Below are 21,297 nucleotides of genomic sequence, written 5' to 3'. Positions count from 1 at the left end.
CAGAAGAGATCTTCTGCAAAAACTTCTTGCGCAAAAGCGTGTCCACACCTCAAAAGCACATTGCAAAAGCGATGTGCTTTTGCGCAAGAGAGCATCCACGCTGCATGGACGCTCTTGCTCAAGAAAGCTCTGATGGCCATTCACAGAATGGCCATCGGAGCACCTGTGCTTTCTCGGATAGGCTCTTTTTGCGCAAGAAACCCCTGCGGAGCATCCACACCTGCCTTTTTGCGCAAGAGCTGTAGCACAAAAAGGAGTTATTCCTTGTGGAGAGAGGAATAACTCTACCGGCAAAAGCCCTCTGTCCCGTGGATTTACTGTACTTTTTTTATTTTGCGCAAAAATGTACTCGAGGTGTGGATGTTCTGCCGGTTTTTATGCAAAAACTTTGTAGTGTAGACATAGTCTAGGCTTTACCATAGTCACTATTATGACTGCCCAACAACCCCAAATTGCCAGTGGTGCTTAGCGCTCTAAAGCCACTTCCCAGTGCTTAGTCAAAGGCCAGAAGATTCTGCGTGACTCCGATTTCAGACAAGCGGGAGTTATTTTCATTTTCTTGGAGCATCGTTTACCCTCGTGTATGCCGCTAATAAAGGTAGTCTCCCAGGATCGGCAGCCCTGTCTGCTTTCGCTTTGAGATGGCTCGTCTTATTTAAACAAAACAACATGCTCATTTTCATGGCACATTTCCTTCATCCACGCTAACTCTGTTCGGTCCGTACATCATAGGCGTTTACGTTGCGTTTCGCCATTGAATCTGAACTTTGAATGGGTGAAATTAAGGCCCTTTCGCAGTCGTTTATCTTTCCAGCTACTTCTATTTCTTTTTATGAAGCATATTTTCCTTCACAGGTGGTTGCTTTTATTACCTTGTTATCAATGCATCCATTTTATTTCCTTTATTTTTTCTAGTGCATTTACTTTCTTCTACATCTTTTGCATGTATAAACAACCCTGCCTGGAAGGCCTCTGGACATTGGGAAGGTGCACAAGTAATGATGATGCTCAAGTCAGAGCTTTCACCCACCCGGACCCATTTGCAATTAATTTAGGAGGCATTCCTCAGCCAGCGGATTTATCATTCTGCAGCCACAAAACCGCAAGGCGTTTGGATTAGGTTCTATGCATCTCAAACAGGCCATACAATCTTAACAAGAAATGCATGTTTTATAATCAGTTAAATAAGAGTGCCGGTGCCGTAAATCTTTCATTTGCAGATAGATTGAAAAGATTTGAAATGTTTACCTTAGCAAGGAGAGCAATAAGGTGCAACATGATAAATGTAGACAGAACAATGAATAATATTGACAAGAAAGGACTGGCACTCCTGGCGACATGTTTTTTTTTTCTAACATAAGAAAAAGGAGGTATTTAATAAAACTGAAAGGAAGCCAATTTAGAAACAATAAAAGGAAATACTTTCTCACCACATGTGCGATTCTCCCACAGAACTCACTGCCACAAGATATTGTTGATGTGACTATCTAGAGTTCAGTAGGTTTTAAAAAAAGGGACATTTATATGAATAATGAGAACCACCAGAATTATAACAACAAGACTTTAAAAAAAACCACAAGGGTGAAATACCGCCTCCATTTTGGCCCCATGGCACCAGGTAAAAGGGTTGGAGAGGAATAAAGGAGTTCAGAGGTGCCGATGGGGAGGGAGGGGAAGCAAAGGAGGCAGTTGCTCCAGGACCTGGAAATTTAAAAGAGCCAACCTTTTCAGTCACTGCCAGAGCCATGCACGGAGTGGTCCAGGTGGCACACAGTGCTGGGTGGGGGGAGATTAACCCCCAGCCCTGCCCCTTTTGCATGAGACCCCGCCCCTTCTGGGGGGCCTGAAGCTGAGTCCCACCCCGTTGCCCAGGGCCTGGTGGAATCTGTCACCAGGCAACTAAATCCTTAGTGCAGGCACTGTGGAAGACAACCCTTCTGAGCCACCCCTCTGCCCCCGAAAGCCTTGGTGTAGGAGATGAAAGGTGGCATCTGTGGGAGTGCCAGGGAAAACTGGAGGTGAGAGAGGTGTGCTGAGGCAGGTCGCAGACATTCAGGCCTTAGCTGAATCCCGGAACATAGGATTTAGAGTTTCGTTTCCATGAATACGTGGCACGTGCCTCCTTCCCGTTCACTCCCTTGGGGGATTTGAGCCAGGCCACTCAAACCAGGTCTGTTCGTGGGATGTGGATACCAAAGGGGCTACGAAAGAACACTTCACATGGAAGCTTGTGGGAAATGGTTCACGTCGTGCACCCAAGTCCGGGTGAACCCCCTCATAGTCAGTGTGCAACTTTCAGCATTCAGGAGGTGCAAAACCGTGGCAGCAAATTCCACGTGGAGATCCTAGGGACCCGGTACCCAATGGCTGTTCCTTTTACCAAGACGGATTTGACCCTGAGACATGCTGGATGTGGCAAGGACGCATAGAAAGCCTGCTTTCTCTTAGGCGGCACACTGTCCATCAGGATAATCTGCTGGTGGAGCATGGGCTATTTTGTTTACATTGGCTGTCTACAGGCATGGCCCCCCAGCAGCTCCTGTGGTTTGCCATTCCCAGCCAATGGGAGCTGCGGGAAGTGGTAGGGGCTGCAGTTATATGCTGGCTGCCACTTCCTGCAGCTCCCGTTGGTGGGGAATGGCAAACCGCGGGCGCACTCAACTTGCTATTTTCTATGCAGTGCAGGGGAGTTTGTCTGCACATGGCTGGAGGAGTCATCGCCTTGACTCAACCATCCGTAGGCAAAATATCACCTAAGAACAAGGGGCAATGAATGTAGAGCTCGAAGCACAGCCTAGAGAGGCCACTTCAGGCTCTCGTTCTTGCAGCACCAACAAGTCCTAGTCCTCCAGTGGCTAGAAAGGCCAGGAAGAGGCAGTAGCCAATCAGGGCCCACCATTTGAGATACAAAGATTTTGGCCTGCATATTCTGAGGAGAGGTACCGGGAGCTGCGGCAGAGCTCCTCACTCCTAGTCCTAACCTAAAACCTTCAGGCTCGGGTTGCCACCTAGAACTGGGTACAGCTGAGGTCTGTCTCACCAGTCTGGGTGACTTCTTGCACGCTGATGTGGTGACAAGCTGCAAAGCACGCTAAGCGCACACTCACGTCAACAGGCAGCATCCATACCCAGCTATGCGCAGGAAGGCTCTGGCCAGACACTCACCCATCTCCCCTGCCAAAGGCCACAGATCTGTAGCATCCTACTCTGGTCAAAAACATGACCAATAAGAATCTATTCCCCGGTCCACCACTTCTGTACAAAGCCCTGTTGCCAAGCTGAGAATTTTCCCTTGGCACTTCCAACAACAGAACAGTGTTTTAGTAAAATACAAAAAAGAGGTCTTAATTGCAGAGAGGTGTTAAGTCATTATCAATGATAGCAGAAGATCATAGGGAATAAAACAGAACCACAATCAAACCCGACTGTACTAGTTAGGATTGGAATCAAGACGAGTCTCTCCGAGGTTAGCTTTTGCATACACAGTCTTCCTTCTTTCCCCCTGGGAGCAGCATTCTCTTCTCTCTTGCCCTTCAGCCTTTTTGCTTCTGCCACTGTCCGGTGTGGTGTGGGTAGGGAGAACAAGATCCAGTCATGCTGCTACTTTCATAGAATCATAGAACTGTGGAACTCCTTGCCAGTGGATGTTGTGAAGACTAGGACTTTAACAGGGTTTAAAAAAAGAGCTAGATTGATTCATGGAGGTTAGGTCCATCAATACTTATTAGCCAAAATAGGTAAGAATAGTGTCCCTAGCCTTTCTTTGTCTGGAAATGGGTGATGGGGAGGGATCACATGAGGATTACCTGTTGTTTTCCCTCCCTCTGGGGCATCTGGTATTGGCCATTGTCGGCAGACAGGACACTGGGTTAGATGGACCTTTGGTCTGACCCAGTCTGGCCGTTCTTATGTCCTTAACTAGAAGGGACCTCAAGAGACCATCAAGTCCAGTCTCCTGCCCTCATGGCAGGACCAACCACCATCTAGACAATCCCTGATAGGTGTCTATCCAACCTGCTCTTAAATATTTCCAGTGATAGAGATTCCACAACTCCCCTAGGCAATTTGTTCCAGAGTTTAACCACCTCGACGGGTAGGAAGTTTTTCCTAATGTCCAACCTCAACCTCCCTTGCTGCAGTTTAAGCCCATTGCTTCCAGTCCTATCCTCAGAGGACAAGACCAATTTTCCCCCTCCTCCCTGTGACATCCTTTTAGATACCTGAAAACCGCTATCATGTCTCCTCTCAGTCTTCTCTTGTCCAAACTAAACAAGCCCAGTTCTTTCAGCCTTCCCTCATAGCTCATGTTTTCTAGACCTTTCATCATTTTTGTTGCTCTTCTCTGGGCCCTCTCCAGTTTCTCCACATCTTTCTTGAAATGTGGTTTCCCCTTTTTAGATCTTCTTCCAACTCGTTGAAAAGCTCTTCTTCCATGAGCTGAGACAATTCCCACTGTGGAGTGTTATCTCAGAGAGGTTCCTATTACATGCAGCTCCTGGGGTAATCCTTGTGCTTTGGACATCTCCTCATTCTTTCGCCAGCCTCATTGTTTGGCTTTTTTATATTGTATCTGAAAGGCTGCAGGAGGGTGCTGCACCTGCACAGCCTAACCTTAAGTACGTACGACACAACAAGGTATTCATGTTCAACAGAACATCTCATAATGATACGACCCTGGTGAATTTGGGAGTGCCAGGGTGTTGCTTTGGGGCACAAACCGTCACACCCTTGTCCTTCAGTAATGCTACCCTGCACTGTTGTGCACATCTATTGTGCAGTAGTGTGTAAATGGCACCTATTTGCACACTCACTCAGAACCAGCTGTGTTGGTTGTACTCCATTGATCCTTAGCATCACTTGACACCTATATAATTTACGCACCCACCATCTAGCTCATAGTTGAATTTGGCCCCGGATTGCCTATAGAAGTTGCACCTGTTTACACTGGGCTGTTTTTTGCTGCCTTTGGCCTACTTTTTGGGCCTAACCGAAAGCCTACTGATGTCATTGGATAGTCACAGAATCATAGAATCCTTGCGCTGGAAGAGATCTCAGGAGTCATTGAATCCAGCTCCCTTCCCAAGTAGGACCAAGCCCAACTCAATCATCCCAGCCAGGGCTTTGTCAAGCTGAGACTTAAAAACCTCTAGGGATGGAGATTCCACCCTCTCCCTAGGGAACCCATCCCAGTGCTTCCCCACCCTCCTAGGGAAATAGTTTTTTCTAATATCCGAACTAGACCTCCCCCACTGCAACTTGAGACCATTGCTCCTGTGTCTGCCATCTGCTACCGCTGAGACCAGCCTCTCTCCATCCTCTTTGGAACCCCCCTTCAGGAAGTTGAAGGCTGCTCTCAAATCCCCCCTCACTCTTTTCTTCACAGACTTAACAAGCCCAAATCTCTGTCTTTCCTTGTAGGTGATGTGTTCCAGCCCCTTCATCATTTTGGTTGCCCGCCGCTGGACCCTCTCCGATGCATCCACGTCTGTTCTATAGTGGGGGGCCCAGAACTGGATGCAATATTCCAGATGTGGCCTCACCAGAGCCGAATAAAGGGGAATAATCACTTCTCTAGATCAGCTGGCATTGTTCCTCCTAATGCAACCTGATATGCCATTTGCCTTCTTGGCTACAAGGGCGCCCTGTTGACTCATATCCAGCTTCTCATCCACCGTCATCCCCAGGTCCTTTTCTGCAGAACTGCTACTTAGCCTACATTCTCCCATTGACTTTGCAATGGGCTCTCTGAGAACATGATGTCAGGATCCCAATCTGGAGGGTAGACTGCCATGCCAGCAAACCTGGGCTTTCTGAAATGCTGCCGATGGTGAGAGCTTATATTGGGCTCCGCGCTGGTACAATACAAGGGAGCCAATTTTTTTTCCCCCAGTACAGGTGAGAAGTGGCACATTGCTCATCCTCGCTGTCACACAAAGGAAAGCCATTAAAAAAGTGAAATACCATCCGAAGACAATGTGGCAGGACTCTATAAATTAGCCCACCTATGCCCCCCAAATGGCCCATCTTAGTTTTCTATCTGCCACATTTTCTTAACAGATAGAGACACCTTTGACCATAGATCAGCAAAGCTCTGAGAAGAGCAGTCTTCTCATTTCTCTGATCAGTGCGGTAACAAGCTGCTTTTCCCTTCAGTCTTCCTTGTTCTTTAACAATATTTATCATTGTTTTGGCTCAATTCCTAGCATGTTAACTATGTAAGGCTCCGATCCAGCTCCCCGGGAAAACCTAGGGCAAAATTCCCATTCAGCGGAAGCCGAATCGGACCTTGCATCTAAAATTGGATGCAAATTAATTCAGTTTTCCCTCACTGTTACCTCACTTATACCAGAGTCAATTCAGCCTATTGGAATCAATGACATTATCATGTGTACAGCCTAGATCCATGGGGTCAGAATCAGGCCCAAGATTTCTAAGCTGGGCTCTACAGACGGATCCACGTGACATGGCCAAATGGCAGGGTGGCTCTGTGTTTGGAACTCTGTCCTTGTATATAAGACCCCCGGATTCTGTTCGCCAATTCTGCTCAGCCTTTCAGCGTGGGCAAATCTGTTTCTCTTTTGGTGATTTAGATTGTGAGCTCCTTGGGGCGGAGACCTTCGCACGCCATGTGCTTGTGCCAGGCCTGCCACTATGAAGCTCTTTACTCAGTCAGGTGCCAGTTGAATACAAATAATAGGTAGGTGTAAAATGTGTCTGCATTTTTATCCCCATTTTAGGACTGGGTAAACTGAGGCAGTGAACGGTTTCGTGATGACTCCAAGGTCGCTCAGTGAATCAAGCCAGGATTGCTGACTCCCAGCCTCATGGTCCAGTGGCTAGTCCATTGTTACGTATCTACTATGCTACTGGAAACTACACAAAGATGTAGAGGAGGTGGAGAGGAAGTGTGTTGGCTGTCTGGTAAATTATTAGTGAGACAAGGGGGTTAATAGTGTTTAGTGGATTAGCACCTGTTGGTGAGAGAGAGAAACTTTCAGGCTTACACAGAGCTCTTCTTCAGATCTGGGAAACTAACTAGTTCTGTGTAAGCTCAAAAGCTTGTCTCTCCCACCAACAGAAGCTGTCCCAATACATGGTCTTACCTCCCTCACCTTGTCTTGCTAATAGCTTGGGACAAACTAGGGATGGTAAATATTGGTTAATTGAATAGTCAGTTTAACCTCATGAATTCTTGCTGGTTACTCAACTATTCTACAGTACCTGGGGGCGGGGCCAACCCATCTCCAGCCTCACTCTTGAGAAGCCGTCTGCCACTCAGTGCTGCTGCCTCTGATACAGAGGCAGCAGTGCGGGGTGCCAGGAGAGTGCTGGTCTGAGAGGGGAGCCGGTTTAAAAACCAGCTCCCTTCGTCGACCAGCTGCCTGTCATCGTGTGTGACTGGATGGGGTGGCAGGACAGTGGGGTGGCAGCAGTTCCTGTCCAGGAGAGGGCTGAGCAATCAGACCTGGTGCAAGCCGGGACTGAGCCAGGCTGCCTGCCTGCCTACCTCCTAATACACTTGAACTGCAGAGCTGCAGCAGGGGTAGGTCCTAGACCCATTGCAAGCCAGGACTCATCTGGGCCGCTGGCCTGCTAAAAAATTTACTGGTGGGAGGGAAGGAGGCAAATGCATGTAGTCTATAGCATTAACCTAGACGCTTTTGCTTATTGGTTAATCGGTTACTCGACGACACTATTACATCCTTAGGACAAACATGGCTACAACTATACTGTATAAAACAACAGGGAATTATTGTACAGTTAGAGACCGGGAGCAGGTCTCATTTCCATTACCCCGTTGCCTGGAACAGGTTTATGTACATTTACCTTAGTGTTGTTAAAAGCCGTATCTGACACATGGTTAAGAAGATGCTATGGGAGGGAACGTCAGCTTCGCAGCTAACGAAAAGGGAATTACTGCTTTTGAGGCTTTCCCCCTATATCTTGTACTCATTCTCCATTGAAGAGCAGCCCATTTCAGGGAGTCAATAGATGTAAATGCAGCTGGCGTTTGATAATTCACCGTTCAGTACAAGCTGTGCGTCTCCCCTCTGACTGAGCCAAGAGGATCTGAGTCTCTCACGCCCAAGTGCCTGCATTTAGTCTGTCAGCTCACACTTGAAAAGCAGGTTCCCGATTCAATCCCTGATCGCTCAGGAGCTACACAGTGGGCCCAGCCAGCCTCACCGTATTCGGTGTATCTTGTAAAGCCCCTCTTCTGGAGGAAGGTGCTCTCATAAGCTCCTCCCCTTTGGTTCATTGAAAAAAAGGAATTTTCTAGACCTGCTCGTTATGGGGAAACACTTTTGTTGTAACCTGAGGGTCGACGAACACGATCCGGCAAATAAAACCAACTCCCAATTGTTTGCTCCAAATCTCAACCTTTTTAAGCCACTTTTGTGACTTCTGGAAGGCCCGACTCGTGATTCGGGAACTCTTGGGACCGGTCGTGCTGCAACTCTGCTGACCTTTCAGAGCTTTTACCTTGTAATTTAAACCGGTTTCCACTCCTCCCTCAACAGTGCTTTAGATGAAAATAACATTTTTCCCTAAGTCATATGGACACACTTCCCCTCCCACACACCCAGGAGCTAGTACATACTAGGAGATGTTTCATACTGCTTCATGGATGTAGAATATCAGACAAAAGTCGCCTCCCTGTTCTGCCCAAGGTGTGAGACAGCATACGTAAGGTCAGATCCTCCACTGATCTAAATCAGTGTATTTCCATTTACTTCAGTGGTGAGGCTCTGATGCATGTCAGCTAAAGACCCAAGCAGTGTTCTCTCTATCTTTTCTATCTATGTGCAGATTTTTCCATTCATGTGTGGAATAATTTTATGTGCATCCAAGCACATATGAATGTGCACCACCAGTGAAAACCCTGGGTGCTCTGTTAATCAGCTGGCCAGCATTTCTCTCTCCTGAATGGACACACAAGTGCCCGGTTTGCAAGGAACACTGGACCTGAACGTTCTTGAAAGCACGGGTTCCCAAACTGGGGAGGTGAAGAAATTCCAGGGGGGAGAGTGAGGCGACCCATCCCCACACACACCCGTCAATCCCACCCCAAGTTTTGCTGTTTTTTGGGGGGGAGTGGGGCATGAGGGTTTCTCAAAAATCAAAAAGGGGGTGTGATGCCGAAAAGTTTGGGAATCAGTGCTTTAAAGGGATGGCATCCCAGCAGGATGCTTTGGATGCTTAGCACGTGCTGTCCTCATACTGATACGGCGGCGGGAACTAGTAGCCAAGGGATTAGAATTTTCTGGTACTAATGAAAGTGGAATTGTAGCTTGCTTGTGTACACACACACACACACACACACACACACGCACAGCAATGTCCGTCCTTCCCTCACTCCATCTTAGACAGTCAACACTAGTCCTCCATGAATGGTGCTGGGACGTCTGCCTTGTTTTACCTTCCTCCAATCAGTCCGGGAAGGATGCGCACAACCAGCCAGACTGGCCCTGACCGCTATCATACACTTTGTGTCATGTGCAAACTTCCTGCTTCCCTTCCCAGCCCTGCTGTCCTTCATCCTAAGGAACAGGCGCATCATTACCTATTCACAACAGCGCCAGTGGCTAGACACAGCTGCATTTGCCAGGTATCACTGAAGTTTAGAACGGCGGGGAGGAAATATACAGTAGCCTTTAAACAGCTGACAATCTGGCTGCTTCTCACCCCCTCTACCTCTTTTCTTGGGTAAGCAGCATCCTTTTCACAGCCCAGTCTTTACTGCTTCTTGCCCCCCGCCCTTCCCCGTCATCCTGCTATTAATCATTTACTGCTTGACACAAACAATTTCCATCAACAGCCCACAGGCATCAAATGCCCAGCAGTTTGCATTATTCACACGTGTCAAGAAAGAAACAACAAAAACCACTCGGATGTGTCCAGCTCCTTAAGGCTTGACTAGTTCCTCTCCCTCCCCCGCCAGCTCATGGTGTTCTCAGAGATGTTGTTTCCTGACTGGCTCTGGATTTGAGGACGGATGCAGAGAGATGCACTAAAGGCTCCCATTGAAAATTCTTTCCGAGGTCACAGGTTCTCTGACCTTGCGTGGTACGCTGCCACCAGCCAAGTTCAAAAACCCCTTGAAGTCAGGAAAAAACACTTGGGGATTCCTCTCTCCCCGTGGGGTCACTCTGAGCTCTTTAACTCTCCCTTTGGGGACAGCTTGAAAACAAACTTTAATGTCTCAATAGCAGACCTTCAGTCTCAGGCACATGCACACAGAACCTCCTGGGACACAGGAACCAGATCATCGTCTTTAAAAAGTGTTTTTATTAGCGAAACAAAGAAGACGTACTTGGCAAAGCATCCTTGGTTGCTAGGTGTGACAGAGCAGCAACCAGAACAAAAGATGAAAACACAGAGAATTGCTTTCCCGGGATTCAGTTCAGTACAGTGGGGATTAGCCCACAGGAGTTCAGCCAAACTAAAAAACAAAGAAAATAAGCTGATGGTGTGTAAAACATTCCCTGTTCTACTTACATCTCTGTTGTTCCAAGGTAAAGGTGTCTCTTCTTAGACCTGGATATTTCTGGGAAACCCATGCCTTATGATTGCTTGCCCAGTTCGCTCCTACCCTGACTCTCACACAAAGGGAACTGAAAGAGGCAAAACTTATTTCAAGAATCTTTCCCTCTTCCCATTAGCTCTCCTGGCTCCATGCTAACATTTCCTGGATACTCATTATTCTGGCTTTATCACTTTAGGTAGCTGTGACGTAGTGGGGGTGTTGTCCACTGTTGTAGTCCTCTGTTTACTCTGTTGTTACATTCACGGTTTGCTGTGCTGTGTGTGATTCCTACTATCCTAGGCTGCTCTGCAGTGATTGTGTGTGCGTGCCTCAGTTTCCCCCGGGCACTGCAGCGCTCTCTGCATGAGGAGGGGGAGGCTGGTTGTGACTGACTGTATAAGTAGGTTCAGTCTCTCATGTCCTGAGGACCAGATGGCACAAATAACACTTTGGGCCTGGAAGCAGGACAAAGGAGAGGCGGGGCTGACACCAGGGGGAGGAGTCAGTCTCAGCTGGGTTAAGAAAGTGGTCCCCAACCTTTTGAGGCTGCCGGGCACCCAGGGGCGGGGCCACGCATGCGCCGCATGCTCGGGGGCGGGGCCACACATGTGCCGTGTGCCGGGGCTGGCACTGGCATGTGCTACGCGCCCGGGGCAGGGGCCGCCCTTGCACCTCACGCCCAGGGCTGGCACCCTGCATGTGCCACGCGCCCAGGGGTGGGCCCAGCCCAGATTGTTCCGCGGGCGCCCTTAAATGCCCCGGCAGGTGCCATGGCGCCCGCGGGCACTGCATTGAGGACACTGGGTTAGGATGAGAAAGGGGGCTTAGAGCAGGGAAAGTGGGGAGAAGGGCCCGGAACCCCTTCTCCCCAAGAGGAATAAGTCTGGCTGCTCTTGGTCACTGTGATAACATTGATCCTATGCTGCGCTGTGTCCCTGAGAACCAATAAACCTTCTGCTTGCTGGCTGAGTCTCACATCCGGCTGCAGATGAGGGTGAAGGGCTCCAGGAGTGCCTGACTCTCCACCACAGTACTGAATGCTGGGATGTTGACAAAAGGGTAGTACCCTCCCTGTCCATCACACAAGCCATCCAGTCTCGCCGCGAATTCCAGCACGGAGCTCAGAAATGGTAGTTGGCACTTGTTTGTAGCACAAGTTTGTTTTCCCCTGACTCCTTTTAGGCAAGTCTCTGGGTCTGCGCTGTAGTTCCCCATCTGTAAAATGGGGAAAATACACCGTTGCTTTCAGCCCTTGTGGGTCTCACCTATTTAGGCTGTAATCTCCTTGGACACTGTCTCTTTCATGTGTTTGTACAGCACCTTGCACATTAGGGGCCACAACTGCAGCTGGGGCTTCTGAAAATAAGAACGGCCACACTGGGTCAGACCACAGGCCTATCTAGCCCAGATTCCTGTCTTCCAACAGCGGCCAATGGGGAGTGAACAGAAGAGGGAATCATCATGTGATCCCTCCTCTGTTACCCATTCCCAGCCTCTGACAAACAGAGGCTAGGAACATCATTCCTATCCATCCTAACCTCCATTAATTTATCTAGCTCTTTTTTGAACTTTGTTAAAGTCCTGGTCTTCACAACATCCTCTGGCAAGGAGTTCCACAGGTTGACTGTGCATTATGTGAAGAAAAACATCCTTTTGTTTGTTTTAAACCTGCTACCTATTAATTTCATTTGGTGACCCCTAGTTCTTATATTATGGGAACAAGTAAATAAGTTTTCCTTATTCACTTTTTCCACACCACTTTTTCAGTCATGATTTTATAGACCTCTGTCACTTCCTCCCTTAGTCTTCTCTTTTTCTAAGCTGAAAAGTCCCAGTCTTTTTAATCTCTCTTCATATAGGACCCGTTCCAAACCCCTAAACATTTTTGTTGCCTTTGTATCACCACTGGAAAAGGTTCAGAAAAAGTATAACCATGTCTCCCATAATCAGTCGAGTATTGCTAACCACGTGAAGTTTTGCTGTGGGAACCTTGAACGAAAAGGGTAATTTAAGGGCTAAAATTGTTCTCACAAAGCCCTGAGAAAAAGGACTTGGCAAAACTTCACATATTCTTCCTCAAAAACCTTTCTCAGCCTGTCTGGCAGCTCCAATCAATTGCATCATCAGAAATTTGTTTATCTTTTGGAAGCTACTGTGATACAGCTTTTGTGTTCCCCGGGTGACATCTGTCTCTCTTTAGATTTACTTCTGAAGTGTGTATTCAGTTTGATTCCTTCAGCATAGATGCTTTGCTGTTTCCAGATGAATTGATTTAGAGGAAACATAAAACCGCTTTTTTTGGCTGTATGTGAGCAAAAGGTACCCAAGTACCTAAAAGGGTGTTACAAGGAGGAAGGAGAAAAATTGTTCTCTTTCACCTTTGAGAATAGGCCCGGAAGCAATGGGCTTAAATTGCAGCGAGGCAAGTTTAGGTTGGACATTAGGAAAAACTTCCCATTGAGGTGGTTAAACACTGGAATAAATTGTCCAGGGGGGTTGTGGAATCTCCATCACTGGAGATATTTAAGAGCAGGTTAGACATCTACCAGGGATGGTCTAGATGGTGCTTGGTCCCGCCGTGAGGCAGGGGACTGGAATTGATAACCTCTCAAGATCCCTTCTAGTTCTAGAGTTCGATGATTCTATGACGAGTTCATATTCCAGAGCTGAGGAACAAACATCTGGTCAATAGACTGACCAGTGTACACCACGGCCCTCTACCCAATGGTGTCAGAACTGCACAGGTGTGTGGTGTGAACCCCACACTGCTCACAGAAGCGACGAAGAGTCCTGTGGCACCTTATAGACTAACTGAAGTGTAGGAGCATAAGCTTTCGTGGGCAAAGACCCACTTCGTCAGATGCATGTAGTGGAAATTTCCAGAGGCAGGAATAAATATGCAGGCCAGGATCAGGCTGGAGATGACCAGGTGGATCCAATCAAGGAGGATGAGGCCCACTTCTAGCAGCTGATCTGGAGGTGTGAATTCCAAGAGAATAGAAGCTGCTTTTGTAGTTAGCAAGCCATTCACAGTCTTTGTTTAATCCAGAGTTGATTGTGTCAAACTTAAAGATGAACTGTAGCTCAGCAGTTTCTCTTTGAAGTCTGGTCCTGAAGTTTTTTTGCTGCAGGATGGCTACTTTTAGATCTGCAATAGTGTGTCCAGGAAGATTGAAGTGTTCCCCTACAGGTTTTTGTATGTTGCCATTCCTAATATCAGATTTGTGTCCATTGATTCTTTTACGTAGGGACTGTCCTGTTTGGCCGATGTATATAGCAGTGGGGCATTGTTGGCACATGATGGCATATATTACGTTGGTGGATGTGCAGGAGAATGTACCAGTGACAGTATGGCTGATCTGGTTAGGTCCTGTGATGGTGTTGCTGGTGTATATATGTGGGCAGAGTTGGCACCGAGGTTTGTTGCAAGGATTGGTTCCTGAGTTCGAGTTATTATGGTGCGGTGTGTAGTTGCTGGTGAGAATATGCTTCAGGTTGGCGGGTTGTCTGTGGGCAAGGACCGGCCTACCTCCCAAGGCCTGTGAGAGCAAGGGATCATTGTCCAGGATGGGCTGAAGATCACTAATGATGCGTTGGAGAGGTTTCAGCTGGGGACTATAGGTGATGGCCAGTGGTGTTCTGTTGGTTTCTTTCTTGGGCTTGTCCCGTAGCAGGAGGCTTCTGGGTACACGTCTGGCTCTGTCAATCTGTCTCCTCACTTCCTCGTGTGGGTATCGCAGTTTACAGAATGCTTGTTGAAGGTCTTGTAGGTGTAGGTCTCTGTCTGAGGGGTTGGAGCATATGCGGTTGTACCTCAGTGCTTGGCTGTAAACAATGGATCGTGTGGTGTGTCCGGGATGGAAACTGGAGGCATGCAGGTAAGTATAGCGGTCGGTAGGTTTTCTGTATAGGGTGGTATTGATATGACCATCACTTATTTGTATCGTGGTGTCCAGGAAATGGACCTCCCGTGTAGATTGGTCCATGCTGAGGTTGATGGTGGGGTGGAAGCTGTTGAAATCATGGTGAAATTCTTCCAGAGTCTCCTTCCCATGGGTCCAGATGATGAAGATGTCATCGATGTAGCGTAGGTAGAGAAGGGGTGTAAGTGGACGAGAGCTGAGGAAGCGTTGTTCCAGGTCAGCCATAAAAATGTTGGCGTATTGTGGGGCCATGCGGGTGCCCATAGCAGTGCCACTGGTCTGGAGGTATATGTTGTCACCAAATCTGAAATAGTTGTGTGTGAGGATAAATTCACAGAGTTCAGCCACCAGTTGTGCTGTGGCATCATCAGGAATACTGTTCCTGACAGCTTGTACTCCATCTGCATGTGGGATGTTTGTGTAGAGAGCCTCTACATCCATGGTGGCTAGGATGGTGTTTTCTGGAAGATCACCTATGCATTGTAGTTTTCTCAGGAAATCCGTAGTGTCACGAAGGTAACTGGGAGTGCTGGTGGCGTAGGGTCTGAGCAGAGAATCCACATAGCCAGACAGTCCTTCAGTAAGAGTGCCAATGCCCGAGATGATGGGGCGTCCGGGATTTCCAGGTTTGTGGATCTTGGGTAATAGATAGAACAACCCTGGTCGGGGCTCTAAAGGTGTGTCGATTTGTTCCTGTGTTTGTTTGGGGAGTGTCCTGAGCAGATGGTGCAGTTTCTTAGTATATTCCTTAGTGGGATCTGAGGAAAGTGGCCTGTAGAATTTGGTATTGGAGAGTTGTCTGGCAGCCTCCTTTAGGTAGTCAGGCCTGTTCATGATGACAACAGCACCTCCTTTGTCAGCCTCTTTGATTATAATGTCAGAGTTGTTCCGGAGGCTGTGGATGGCATTACGTTCTGCACGACTGAGGTTACCAGGCAAGCGATGCTGTTTTTCCACAATTTCTGCCTGTGCACGTCGGCGGAAGCATTCTATGTAGAGGTCCAGACTGTCATTTCGGCCCTCAGGAGGAGTCCATGTGGAGTTCTTCTTCTTGTGCTGTTGGTGGGAAGGTATCTGTGTGTCAGTGCACTGTTCAGTGTCGTGTTGGAAGTATTCCTTGAGACGGAGACGGCGAAAGTAGGCTTCCAGATCACCGCAGAACTGTATCATGTTAGTGGGGGTGGCGGGGCAAAAGGAGAGTCCCCGAGATAGAACAGATTCTTCTGCCGAGCTGAGTGTGTAGTTGGAGAGATTGACGATATTGCTGGGTGAGTTAGGGGTACCATTGTTGTGGCCCCATGTGGCAGGTAGGATTTTAGACAGCTTACAGGTTCTCTGTGGGCTCAGGAGGTAGAGGGCTGTGTCTGAGCGAAGCAGCTTAGTTCTGCTCCTGCTGTCTTGAAGACCCAAGTGACCGTGGGCTTCCTCGCGGGGCTGTCTGTGATGGTGGGAGCTGTGCATTGGCAGGGGTTCCCAACCATTTTTTTTTTCTGAGCTGCCTCAACTTGCTATAAAAATCCCACCTCTCCCTCATACCACAAAAACTGTTTTCTGCATACACTGTAGGACAGGGCTGGGGAACCTTAGGCCCAGGGCCACTTGTGGCCCCCAGATTGCCTGGATCTGCTCCCCCCCCCCCCAATTCTCAAGGCCCCCACAGCATGGGGGAGCCCATGCTGGTGCTCCAGCCCCTCCCCTTCTGGCTGCCTCACTGCAGGGATGGAGAACATAAAATCTACTAGGCTGCCCACCCACCCACCCACCGGGCTTTGGTGCATGAGGAGAATGCGGGGAGTGTCTTTCTCCTTCTCAGTGGGCAGCCCCAACAGCGAGGGGTTTTTTTTTACTCACTTGTGTGTGTCCCCCGACTGATTTTTTTTTTCCGGGGGTCAGTGGCCCCTGACCCAAAAACGATTCCCCATCCCTCCAGTAGAATATAGTCAGGGCCAGTGTTAGGGGGTAGCAAAGCAGGACAATTGTCCAGGAACCCATGCCAGGAAGGATGCGTGAAAGCTAAGTTGCTCAGGCTTTGACTTCAGCCCCCAGCATGTCTAATGCCGGCCCCTCTGTGGTTTATTGGTTTGTGGCCCTTCTGGGGACCTGAACCCCTGACTATTATTGTGTTGGCGGGGGACAGAGGTAGCAGTTCCGTCGGCACCTACTTATAGAATGGGGAGGCACACTTAGACTCTGATGCTACATCTAGACTTCATCCCTCTGTCGACAGAGGGATGCAAATCAAGCACATGGAAATTGCTAATGAAGCAGGGATTTAAATATCCTGTGCTTCATTAGCATAAACATGGCCGCTGCTTTTTTCGAAACTGAGCTTTTTTGGAAAAAAAATGAGGTTTACAGGATCTGTCAAAAAAGGGTTTATTTTCGACAGATCCGAACCTAGACTGCCTTTTTTTAAAAAAAGCTCTGTTTTGAAAAAGCGGCGGCCATGTTTATGCTAATGACGCACGGGATATTTAAATCCCTGCTTCATTAGCAATTTCGATGTGCTTGATTTACATTTCTCTGTCGACAGAGAAGTGTAGTCTAGACACCCCCTGAGATTGCTGCATGGCGACGCTGATGCTTACCCCTATGGGTGTAGACAGAGCTTCGATGGTCAACGGCCCGTTCTTGCTTCACCGCATATTAACACAATAGTACGAGAGACGTTCTCTTCCTGCAGCCAAGCAGGATCGGGGACCCTTCTAATGGTCCTGAGAGCTGGCCCTGAAGGAAACAGGGCAGATCTGTTGCTCACTCGCTGGGCCCACGGTAATTTTGCTACAAGGCTTGAGAAGAGAAGCACCGAGTACTAATTAATGTTATTAATCAGGGCAGGCTGGTGAGTTGCAGGTCAATGTATTACTCTATTCCTATAATTATTCCTAATGGCCTTATTAAGGATCACACCTCTAAAGGATTTGTGCAGCAAGTGTCCCGACGATTAGAGCAAAGACTGTCCTTTCCCCAGACAGCTCATAGTTTATGATGATGACAAGAAACAGCAGGTAACAGACAGAGAGTCAGGGGACAGGCAACAGAAAATATGGGGCATTATTCAGCATACAAGTCTAGTTTCAGTGGCTGAACAACTGATTTCCGTGGGCCCTCTTTTGGAGCATAATAAAATTCACTGTGACTAGAGGGAGCCCTCAGTACAGCTAGTCGGATGGGCACGGATATGTCTAGTGACAACGATTCTGGAACCGCATCACGTTGCCCATGGCGGAAGGCTGCTATAACGTTTCCCTGGGGTGATTTGGCTGCAGTGGCAAAGGCCTCGCATATCTGCGATGTGGTTGGCTTACACTGATAATGTTTCAGCAGCGTCACCCATCACTTTGTTCACGACAAAGCCAGTAAGTGAGTTAACGAAGGAGAAGGGCCGTGCAAGGCTGCCCTAGAGGCAGGGACCTCCTTAGGATTTGGGGGGCCCTTTCCCCAGTGGCAGCCCCGGGTAGGGGGAATGATGGAGCTGTGATTTTATAATCTTCGGCAACATCCTAATGAAATAGTTTTAAAGCAGATTTGAAACTCCGGGCCTGTCGACTAATACAGTCAATTCAGAAAGTGACAGTCCAGTCCGGGGGTTGGCAAATACCTGTTAAATGGTTTTGTTACCACATGAATGGCTCTTTCCCAGTGTCGGTGTTCTGCTAACAGCTCTGACAGGTTTTTTCAATGTTACGTTCACTAGCTCCTCTCCAGCGCCAGGGGACAGGGATAGGAAGAGGCAGGTGGGTGGACATTAAGGATATGTCTAGACTACAGGCTTTTGTCAACAGATACTCATAGACTCATAGACTTTAAGGTCAGAAGGGACCATTATGACCATCTAGTCTGACCCCCTGCACAGTGCAGGCCACAGAATCTCACCCACCCCTCTTAGAATAATCCTCTCACCTAGATCTCCGATATTGAAGCCTTCAAATACTTTGAAGGTCCCAAGATGCAGAGAGTCCTCCAGCTGTGAACTGCGCCCCATGCTACAGAGGAAGGCGAAAAACCTCTAGGGCCTCTGCCAATCTACCCTGGAGGAAAATTCCTTCCCGACCCCAAATATGGCGATCAGCTAAACCCTGAGCATGTGGGCAAGACCCACCAGCCAGACACCCAGAAATTCTCTATAGTAACTCCTATCATCCCTCCATTGACATATTTCCCACTGAAAATGAATGGTCAATTAGTTACCAAGATCATATTCTCTCATTAACCCATCCCCAGCAAAGTTTCTGTCAACAAAGAGCGTCTAGACCACATCCAGTTTTGTCGACAAAGCAAGCCGCTTTGTTGACAGAGAGTGTAGATGCAAAGGACAGTGTAGATGCAATAACGCCTTCTGTCAACAGAACTCTGTTGACAAAAAGTTATTCCACACCGCTGCAAACCCCGGAGCTGCCATTTCCATGGCTCACGACCGCAGTTTGCTGAGGACTGTTCTTTTCAAAGAGACGTGAATGTGCTGTTACCTGAAGCAGATGGTGCACGTATCGTATAATCCTATTTATTTACCGGCATTTGTCTGCTGGCCTGGGGGTGCATTGTGCAGGGTAAAACTGATTCCCACGGAGAGGACACAAGTGCCCTCTGACCCCTCTCAGTGCTTGGCAGGAGGCTGAAGAAAGCACTGACTAGATGAGAGGGGAACTGGGCTGGGAAAAGCATAGCCAGGACTCACGTTGTTTGCAGAACATGGCCATGTGACTTTCCAGCAGCTGGGAGGGAATCGTATAGCCAAAGGCCTGCCAGGATAAAACCGCTAATTTCCTCGTGTTTGCTCCTTCAGGTGGTTAATGCTGTGTTCCAGCCAAATACAGGGTCTCCGTCAGAGCTGTCAGAGAGCTGAGATGTCGGTCTTTTGGATGTTGAAAGTAGCATGGAAACACATGAAGTCCTTATTGCTCTTATGAGTATCTCTGTATTGACTGCTGTGGGCGCTGGGTCATTCCCATGAGTGGTCTATTAAGCACCACATCTTTAAAGTAGTTTATACAGTTATCAGACCTTAAAAGCAGAGTCACTCCTATTTTACATGGGTGTAAATAAGATCATAATCAATCCAACAGATCCTAATTGAGTCCCACTGTTCTCAAGGTAAGAAGTGTGAAACCAAGTGCTTGTGAATTCTGGGAGGTCATGAAATCTAGTGGGAATTCATGAACAGAACAGGACTTGCTCTGCCATTGACTTGCTGTGTGACCTTTGATAATTTACTTAGGGAAAGATTTTTAAAGATCATTTGCAGGACAGGTCAGAATTTTTTCAATGAACTTGTTGGGTAATGCTGATTCATCAACACTATTTGCAGGAAAGGGTCAATTTTGACAAACCCCCTGATTCAAAACCCTTCTTTTAAAGTGTCAAATTGCTCAAAATGTTCCAGTTTGATGTTTTCTGTATGAAAAGTTTTGTTTTTCTGTATGACACAACCTTTTGCTTATAAATTGTGGGGTTGGGGAGATTAATAAAAAAAGTCCAAATCCAGCATATCAACATTTTTTAAACAAACTATTTTATTGACCCCCATCCAAAACTATTGGTTGATCAGTTTGTGGAAATGTTCAAGATGTCAACATTTCACCACGCTTTGGGAAAAGAAAATATTAGGAAATCTTGAAAACTCTTCTATTTGGATGACTAAAGATACAGCAAGGCACCTAGGCCTGGTTTGCGCTAGAAAGGAAGGTCAACTTAAGTTACACAACTCCAGCTATGTGAGTTACTTAGCCGGAGTCAATGTATCTTAAATAGCCATTCACACAGCGGGAAGTCGACAGGAGAAAACACTCCTGTTGGCTTCCCTTACTCCTCATGAGGAGCAGGACTACCGGTGCTGACGGGAGCACCCTTTCAATTCAAATTAGTGGGTTTTCACTAGACCAACTAAATGAAACCCCAAAAGATCGATCACGGCAGCATTGATTTTGCACGTAGTGTAGACATGGCCATAGATCCTTAACAGTGATGTACTTCAGGGGGAATGAACTGTTTTGGCTCTTCTAAAACTCTCACTAACCTGAGCCCCTCTGTGACACTCCAAGGGTATGTCGACACTACCACCCCAGTTCGAACTAGAATGGTTAATGTAGGCAACCGAAGTTGCAAATGAAGCCTGGGATTTGAATTTTCTGGGCTTCATTTGCATCTTACCGGGCGCCGCCATTTTTAAATCCCCGCTAGTTCGGACTCCGTACCCGCGGCTACACGCGGCACGGACTAGGTAGTTCAGATTAGGCTTCCTATTCCGAACTACCGATACACCTCATTCCACGAGGAGTAACAGTAGTTCGGAATAGGAAGCCTAATCCGAACTACCTACTCCTTGCCGCGTGTAGCCGCGGGCACGGAGTCCGAACTAGCGGGGATTTAAAAAAATGGTGGCGCCCGGCAAGATGCAAATGAAGCCCGGGAAATTCAAATCCCAGGCTTCATTTGCAACTTCGGTTGCCTACATTAACCACCCTAGTTCGAACTAGGGTGGTAGTGTAGACATATCCCTAGTGCAGAAGATGGAGGCCCATAAGGAACCTTGGATACCTTGCCTCTGTAGGCTTGGCTTACAAAAACTCCCCCAGAGTCACAGATCACTGAGTTTTTTTGGGGGGGTAGCTGCCACCCCCAAGTGAAATAAAAGAAAATGCCCTTTCTTCTTGAACCCAGGAAGAAAGCCTTTGGATTCTTCCAGAGGGGTACCCCCAAGCGCCTTTACCACAAGCGAGCTTGAAAACAAAGAGAAAACAACTGCAGTCTCTGGTATCTACACTGGCCCCTTTTCCGGAAGGGGCATGTAAATTTCACCAGTCGTAGTAGGGAAATGCGCGGGGGATTTAAATATCCTTCAAAGTA

The sequence above is a fragment of the Pelodiscus sinensis genome, chromosome 7 (genome assembly GCF_052426305.1).
Source record: "Pelodiscus sinensis isolate ZL-2025 chromosome 7, ASM5242630v1, whole genome shotgun sequence".
Classification (NCBI taxonomy): Eukaryota; Metazoa; Chordata; order Testudines; family Trionychidae; genus Pelodiscus; species Pelodiscus sinensis.
The sequence above is the reverse complement of the archived record's forward strand: the minus strand, read 5'-3'. Positions refer to the sequence as shown.